The 8505-nt window shown below is 42.8% G+C and overlaps 1 long non-coding RNA gene across 1 annotated transcript in view; it reads right to left on the bottom strand.

The window, feature by feature from the left end:
- Window positions 1-791: 791 nt before the first annotated feature.
- LOC138951078 (uncharacterized) overlaps window positions 792-8505 on the bottom strand; it is a 17729-nt gene continuing 10015 nt past the window's right edge. The window contains exon 3 of the long non-coding RNA XR_011450978.1: window positions 792-999. This is a non-coding gene — a long non-coding RNA (uncharacterized lncRNA). The remainder of the gene's footprint in view (window positions 1000-8505) is intronic.

Raw genomic sequence — 8505 nt, 5'->3', positions numbered from 1 at the left:
TTGATGTTTGTTTTATTTCTTTCGTATTGCTGAGTTTGTCAGAGTTGCTGAATGTTGAAAGTTTCAAAGCAATCCACCATGGCATTGCTAAAATGTAGCGCTTTTTGACATGATACCCATAGAAATGGACGCAAAACGTCCCGTTTTTGACCGCTCTTGCGATCGACACCTGCATCAGTAGGAATAGCATAGCACGCGAAATACGCAAGGTAGCAAAACAAAACAATCTGTTCAGGGGAGATAATTGGTTTGACTTTCTTCTCGTATGTCAAAGTTGCAAAGTTTTGCCTATTGTGATTGTTTTGTTGTTGTCGATTTTTCATTCGGCCCTTCCGTTTTTGTCTGGTCGATTTTGAGGGTACCCTTACTTGAGCGGCGGTCACGTTATCCCTGTAAAAGAAATATTTAATCCAAAAGGTGATCCTGAAGGATAAGTGAACGGCCTAGCCCTTAACTGGCATATAAAGTTTGAAATGACACGAGAATTAATGCTTTAATTTGGGTTTGAAATAATTTATGTTGCAATAAATTTGTGGCCAAGTTTATGTTGATGTTTACTCTTTCTCTCGTATTGGAGAGTTTGTCAGAGTTGCTGCAGTATATTTGCACCTTCATAGTGTTCTTATTAAGCGCGATTATGTCCCTTGTTGATTGAATTTTGTATCCGTAGCGGGATCTATGTTGATGTTTTTTTCTTTCTCTCGTACTGGAGAGTTTAATTGTCAGAGTTGCTGCAGGATATTCGCAAGTTCACACAATTGAGCGTATGACATTGTTCAGTGTACACTTACCATCACTCGTAGCAAAGGTAGCCTCGACGTACGCCCTGTCGAGACCCAGAGAAGGGTCAAGTCCCAGGCCTGGACACGACTGCTCCAGTTGCTGGACAACAGCGTTGCTCTCCTCTTGGGTCAGGTCCGGTCTGCAGTCTGCGTCCCTCTTCCCCACGAGACTGACCGCTGCCCCTACAGCCACGGCCCTACCAACATCTCCCACAAACTGTAAAATAGACAAAAAATAAAATCTGGGATAGCCCAAATCCGTTCAAGGCGTAGGTATGAACGGATACTGGGTCCCCTAGCTAGTTCACCGTTTCTCCATCTGCGAATGATAACTTGGATCTACGCGTAGCTGGCATACGACTGGAAAAGCAAAACATTCTGAACGGGTATAATCTCCTTCAGCAGCCGTATACACGCAGGGCCTGAGTAAAAAAATGGCCAGAAAGTCTTCGCTAAAAAGAGGCTGAGAAAGGGGTAAATGAATCGAACAATTAGGAAAAGTTCGAAATAACCTCCGGTCCAATCGCGGATTTGGCTCCTTCAACTTAGGGGATTATGTTTAAAAAAAAAAAGCCATGCCTATTGCCGCCTTTGTACCCGCATTTTGCCAAGTTTGTTCTGTAACAACTGCATTACAATCCTATCGAAGCTGTCATCACTCTAAAGACGATTTACTTTAGTTGTTGCCGCATGAATGGAGTGGATGCATGAACTTTTCTCTCTACCTGTCTGATTCTGAACTCTGGTCATCTATCTATCTACTATATATATAAAACAAGATGTAAGTGTGTGTGTGTGTGTCTGTCTGTCTGTGGTCGCCATACCTCCGAGATGGCAAGAGGTAGGAAAAAGATAGCATGCATGCACACTGCCTATAGGACCCGCAGATGTGCACCTGGGTTTTAGTTTCTTGATTCATTGTTTCCTTTCTCAGATTATGGACCTCCCCTTTATTGAATACAGCCTATATAGTGCAAGGCCAGTTCAGTGCCTGGTCTTCACCTGCAGCAAGCACACTATGCCAGGCATATTAGAGACTCTGTATGGCTCCTATAAGGGGAAGAAATGAAGAAAGAAAATTAACTGGACAGAAGCTAAGGGAGGTAACTTTTGGTTTGTTATCCATGGACAGGAGGTAACTCATCATACCAACACACCGCATCTAAGGGTGTAGCATGATCAGTTGAACCTGCTGGTCATTAACTCATTCCATAAATACCATGTAAGTAGGAATTGAATATATATTGTGACACTCTCAGTGGGCAGCACATGCCTTTCAATGCTTTTGAGGCCACCCCGGGCGAAGCCGGGCCCTGAATGCTAGTACTATATATACATATAATAAAAGAGAGTGTCTGTCTGTCTGTGGTCGCCATACCTCTGAGATGGCAAGAGGCAGGAACAAGATAGTGTGCACGTACACTCCCTAGGTGCCGCAGATGTGCACCTGGGTTTTAGTTTCTTGATTCATTGTTTCCTTTCTCAGATTATGGACCTCCCAAGACTGTGATAACCATGAATGACCTGAGACCTGTGGCACTTACTTCTGTTTGTATGAAAGTCTTTGAGAGAGTTGTTTTGTTCAAACTGAGTGATTGTGTGAAAGATTTTATTGATCCATGTCAGTTTGCATACAGGAAAAACAGGAGTGTTGATGATGCTGTGTTGAATGTTTTAAACAAGATCTACTCTCATTTAGAAAAGCCTGGCTCTTATATTCGCTTGATGTTCTTTGATTTTTCCAGCGCTTTTAATACTATACAGCCTCATTTAATGGCGGAGAAGCTTTTTAGCATGAATGTCCCAGCAGCCACCATCCTCTGGGTTATGGACTACCTGACAAACAGGCCACAGTATGTTAGGGTGGGGGGGCAATCCGTTTCAGACACAATCTGCACAAACACAGGGGCACCACAAGGCACAGTACTCTCACCTTTTCTTTTTTCTCTTTACACAGCAGATTTCAGAAGTTCTAGTGACTCCTGCCCCATAACCAAGTTTGCTGACGACACTGGACTGACCGGACTGCTGACTGTTGACGACGACTCTGACTACAGGCAGGAGGTAGATAGGTTTGTGGGGTGGTGTGAAAACAACTATTTAGAGCTTAATGTGGGGAAGACAAAGGAAATGATAATGGACAACAGGAGGGGGGAACATGTACACAGGGAGATAGTGATCAAGGGGGAGGTCGTAGAGAAGGTAGAGCAGTATAAGTATTTGGGGGTGATTATAGACAATAAGTTGACATGGAAACCAAACTCTGATGCCCTTGTGAAGAAACTCCACTCTCGCCTGTACTTTTTGAGAAAACTCAGGTCTTTTAACATCAGACAAGAAATCCTTCAGATGTTTTACACTTCAACGTGCAATAGTGTGTTGTACTTTGGCTCCGTGTGTTGGGGTGGCAACATCAACAAGCAAGACAGGGATAGATTAGATAAATTCATCAGGAAAGCAAGTGGGGTGGTTGGGAGGAAGCAGGACAATTTCACATCAACACATGAACGACGACTGACTGACAAGGTACAGAAGATTTTGGCTGACGACTCGCACCCACTCAGACCGGAATTTGACAGTAGACGGACAGACAGGAGCAACAGATTCAGACAACCAACCGCAAGATCCACACGCTACAGAAATTCGTTCATTCCATCTGCAATTCACATCTTCAATTCTCAGGTGGGGCGGTAGATGCTGGTGTTGTCGCTCTGATGCACGGGGTCAGTGTTCTGTATTGTTTCAGTATTGATGATTTTGTTTTGCATTCTACTCTCTTAGACAATATGTGATAACCGGCAAGGTGCTGACTTTCTTTTGTGCATTGTTGATGGTGAATGCATGTTAATTTATTTTTAATATCTATTATGTGATAACCAATGTACTATATTTTCTCAGGACAAAGAACAAATGTTTATTTTGAATGTTTTATGTATGTTATTATTACGGACACAAACGCTCAGCAATGTAATTTCTCTTTTAGAGATTAATAAAGTTATTGTATTGTATTGTATTGTATTGTATTGTATTGAATACAGCCTATATGGTGCAAGACCAGTTCAGTGCCTACTGTTCACCTGTAGCAAGCACATCATGCCAGTGATATTAGAGACTCGCTGTTGCTCCTATGAGGGGAAGAAATGAAGAATGAAAAATTAACTGGACAGTTCCGGAAATTTCTAGAAGGTAAGGGAGATAACTCTTTTTTGTCTGTGGTCGCCATACCTCTGAGATGGCAAGAGGCAGGAACAAGATAGTGTGCACGTACACTCCCTAGGTGCCGCAGATGTGCACCTGGGTTTTAGTTTCTTGATTCATTGTTTCCTTTCTCAGATTATGGACCTCCCATTTATTGAATACAGCCTATATGGTGCAAGACCAGTTCAGTCCCTACTGTTCACCTGTAGCAAGCACATCATGCCAGTGATATTAGAGACTCGCTATTGCTCCTATGAGGGGAAGAAATAAAGAACGAAAAATTAACTGGACAGTTCCGGAAATTTCTAGAAGGTAAGGGAGATAACTCTTTTTTGTCTGTGGTCGCCATACCTCTGAGATGGCAAGAGGCAGGAACAAGATAGTGTGCACGTACACTCCCTAGGTGCCGCAGATGTGCACCTGGGTTTTAGTTTCTTGATTCATTGTTTCCTTTCTCAGATTATGGACCTCCCATTTATTGAATACAGCCTATATGGTGCAAGACCAGTTCAGTGCCTACTGTTCACCTGTAGCAAGCACATCATGCCAGTGATATTAGAGACTCGCTATTGCTCCTATGAGGGGAAGAAATGAAGAAAGAAAAATTAACTGGACAGTTCCGGAAATTTCTAGAAGGTAAGGGAGATAACTCTTTTTTTGTATCCAAACAAAGGAGGTAAAGCTAATGATAATGGGATAGCGAGCGTCTTAAATTGCTACAGGGCTCCGCTTACTCCCGGCGAAGCCGGGCTTAACTGCTAGTATATAAAAATGGATGTAAGTGTGTCTGTCTGTGGTCGCCATACCTCAGAGATGGCAAAAGATAAGCACAAGATATTTTGCATGCACACTCCCCTGGACCCACAGATGCGCACCTGGGTTTTAGTTTCTCCAGACATTGTTTCCTTCCTCGGATAATGACCCTCCCCATTAATGAATACAAGCTATATAGTGCAAGGGGGGTAAGTCATGCTTTGTCACCCATGGAAGGGAGGTAACTCTTATCAAACCAGTATACCGTGTCATTCTCAAGGGCTGCCGCTATCATCCCGCCCCACCCCCACCCCCACCCCACTAACTGACCCCGCCGCCTGCTTCCCCCCTCCCCCCTCCAGCAAGGCCAGTTCAGTGCCTGGTGTTCACATAATGCCAGTGATATTACAGACCCTCTATCGCTCCTATGAGGAGAAGAAATGAAGATGTAACAATCTACCGGACAGTTCAGGACATTTCTAGAAGCAAAGGGAGGTAACTCTTACTTTGTTATACATTGAAGGGAGGTATCTCTTCTCATGCAGGCACGCCTGATCAGTCTTTACAGAATATATAGAGTCGATGTTAGACCTGCTTCTCAAGTATTTCGAATTTTCCTAAGGGAGATAACTCAAGTCAAAGTTATTTTTCCGCAAACAGAGTGTGTTGATGGTGATGCTTTCACACTGTCTCCCAGCCTTTTAATCCAAATGTATGAGCTCACACTTTCATCTATTCTTATTCTCATTAGAATAAGATTCTAGAGGTTTCTGAGAGAGAGGGGAGATCAGAAACACCCGGGCTAAGCCGGGCCTGACTGGATGTAAGTGTGTGTGTGTGTGTGTGTGTGTGTGTCTGTCTGTGGTCACCATACCTCAGTGATGGATAGAGGCAGGAACAAGATAAAGTGCTTGCACACTCCACAGGAGCCGCAGATGTGCACCTGGGTTTTAGTTTCTTGATTCATTGTTTCCTTCCTCACATTATGAATCTCCCCTTCAAGAACAGCCTATATAGCTATTCTGATGAACACCTGGGGGAATTCGGGGGCTGTGATTGGATGGTCTCTTCCGATCATCAAAGCATAATGCTACGGAAGTCGGCCATTTTACTCAATATTCAAAAGCATAATTGTCAATAACAAAGACGCATGGTTCCGGTTTCTTCCACGTGTATAAAGTACACGCATACCTCGCCAGGTTTGTTTCTGTGACTAGTCGACAGACGATGCCATTTGCTTTGTGTGTGTTTTTGTTGTTGTTTACTGTACATGGCATACATTACGTGTAAAATCCAGTTCTTTAACAGGCAACACACCTTGCCAATTTCCAGAAGCTGCAAACTGAAGCGACCTATCTCTGATTCTAGCAGACGATCTCTCCAATGTTTAACACAAAATCAGCAAACTCTCCTGTCACATAGAACGTCCATTGTATAGTGCAATGTTGAAATGAAGTTACCGGTCTGAAACATTTAGTCGTTTCTTCTGAGACAATCCTTGTTCTCTTATCATCTACAGATTTACCGCAGTCTTCACCACGCGAATTCCCAACAGAAGTCAGACTTTCGAACATACAATATACGTAGGCAAGCATGATACGTCATGACGTCATATGATTCCTAGCATATTGACGTAATGCTAAACATCCGGTTATCTCGAGTTTTCTCCGTAATACATGTCCGTGGGTTTTTCAATGTTCGGTTATTTCCGTGGCTTCATGCGGAAAGGGAACCGTCGTCTGCAATCAACGACATGGACCATTCTGGTACTTGTTGCTGACAAAAACATGATTTTAACACAGAATTTAATGTCAGAATAGCTATATAAACGCTATTGTGTTTTCATCGTAGCAATAGGGTCCGATATTTAGACTCGAACAAGTATAATGCGACTCGCCTTCGACTCGTCGGCATTATACTTGTCTCGTCTAAATATCGGGCCCTATTGCTACGCTGAAAACACAATAGCTGTTAATATAGTGCAAGACCAGTTCAGTGCCTATCGTTCACATGTAGCAAGCACATGATGCCAGGGATATTAGAGACTCTCTGTTGCTCCTATGACGGTAATTAAGAAAGTAAGAAGAAAAAAAAGACAGGACAGTTCCGGAAAGTTGTAGAAGCGAAGGGAGGTATAACTCTTACTTGGTTATACCTTGAAGGGAGGTAACTCTGATTATGCAGGCATGTCTGATTGGGAAATCAGAAACACCGGGCGAAGCCGGGTCCTGACTGCCCAAGTATCTAGAATGTTCCCAAGGAAGGGAGATAACTCCTGTGAAAGTTATTTCTTTAACAACAAAATTATGTTGGTGGTAGTAACAGCTAGACTTAGCAATGAACAACAATATATACAATTTTTTATTCATATCAGTCTACTCTCTTACAAATGCATTCGGGCGATGCCAACACCCGGGCGAAGCCGGGCCCTGACTGCTAGTAAGACATAAGATTGTATTTCAACCATGCGCAATACATAGGAACGTAGCTTGGCTTGAGTACATTCGCACCTTCAACAAAGTAGAGAGACATCACCGAATTGGTAACACACACACACACACACACACACACACACACACACACACACACACACGTAGGCACATACACACACACACACACACCACACACACACACACACACACACACACACACACACATATATATATATACACACACATGAGTTGTTCTTCAGTACTGGTGACAGAAAGGGGGAAAAGTGGTCAAAATTCAAATCTCTAGTTTTGTTTTTGAAATATTGCTTTTCATAAAGCAGAAATACTGTAGTATCTGTTGTACATAAGAAAAATCACTGGTTTACATGGTTCCTACATAATCTAACTTTTAAAGCTGGTTCTTGTGTGTCTGTGTGTATGTTTGTATGATGACGATAGGACCCGAAACGGCTGCACGGACTGAGACAGGAATTGCAGAGAATGTTCTTTGCCACTCGAGTCGTGTCATAAGGTACTTTTGGAATAGCAAATTTGAAAGGATTCTTCAAAAAACGGCGGAAAACATTATATACCCTGTGAGCTATCGAGGATCCTCCCCGTCTGGACTGTCGAAACATGGTCTTGTTAAAAGACGTTTTCAAATGCGGTTACCGGGAGATACACTCGAACTCGAAGCACATTTAGCGAAGTTATGTTGCCAAATCATCAAAGATCAACATTTCACTACACGGATCGATGCACACAGTCGAAATAGATGTGACTTTCACACGACCGAAGACTACTTACTAGCAGACTAGCAGACGACAAGATCTAAATATTTAGATCAGTGAGAGCAATCCGTTGAAGAACAGTTACTCCGCTTATTCGTCTTCAGTTAAGCTTATTTCCCCTGCCATAAGTTTCCTTGCAGATCTGCAGTCGCGTAGTGTCATCGGAAGATTCTTCTCAGTCAATGATCAAAGCACAGTAAGTTCTATGCTGACAAAAGTCACTTTTGGACAACACGACGATTGACTTAATTTATGAGGCCAAGGGTAACAATATCGACAAGAATGTACGCATTTGACATTAAATGAAACATTCATAGACAGTTTCCAACTCACCAGATCTGCCAAAGAGCCGTCATTCGTGAAAAAACGATGATTTTAATCTGACAGGTATCGTAAACAAGTCTTGGTCACCTGCGTTATTCCTTCCGAGGCGACGTGACGGCGCCACATTTGTTTGTTTATGGCTGTTTATCACGAAACAACACAGTTGAAATGTGTGTGTAAAATACCACAAATTAATGTGTGGTGAATCAGTTCGTCATCTGCGTT

Source organism: Littorina saxatilis, linkage group LG16 (genome assembly GCF_037325665.1).
Source record: "Littorina saxatilis isolate snail1 linkage group LG16, US_GU_Lsax_2.0, whole genome shotgun sequence".
Taxonomy (NCBI): domain Eukaryota; kingdom Metazoa; phylum Mollusca; class Gastropoda; order Littorinimorpha; family Littorinidae; genus Littorina; species Littorina saxatilis.
This window is presented reverse-complemented; position numbering and strand designations above follow the sequence as displayed.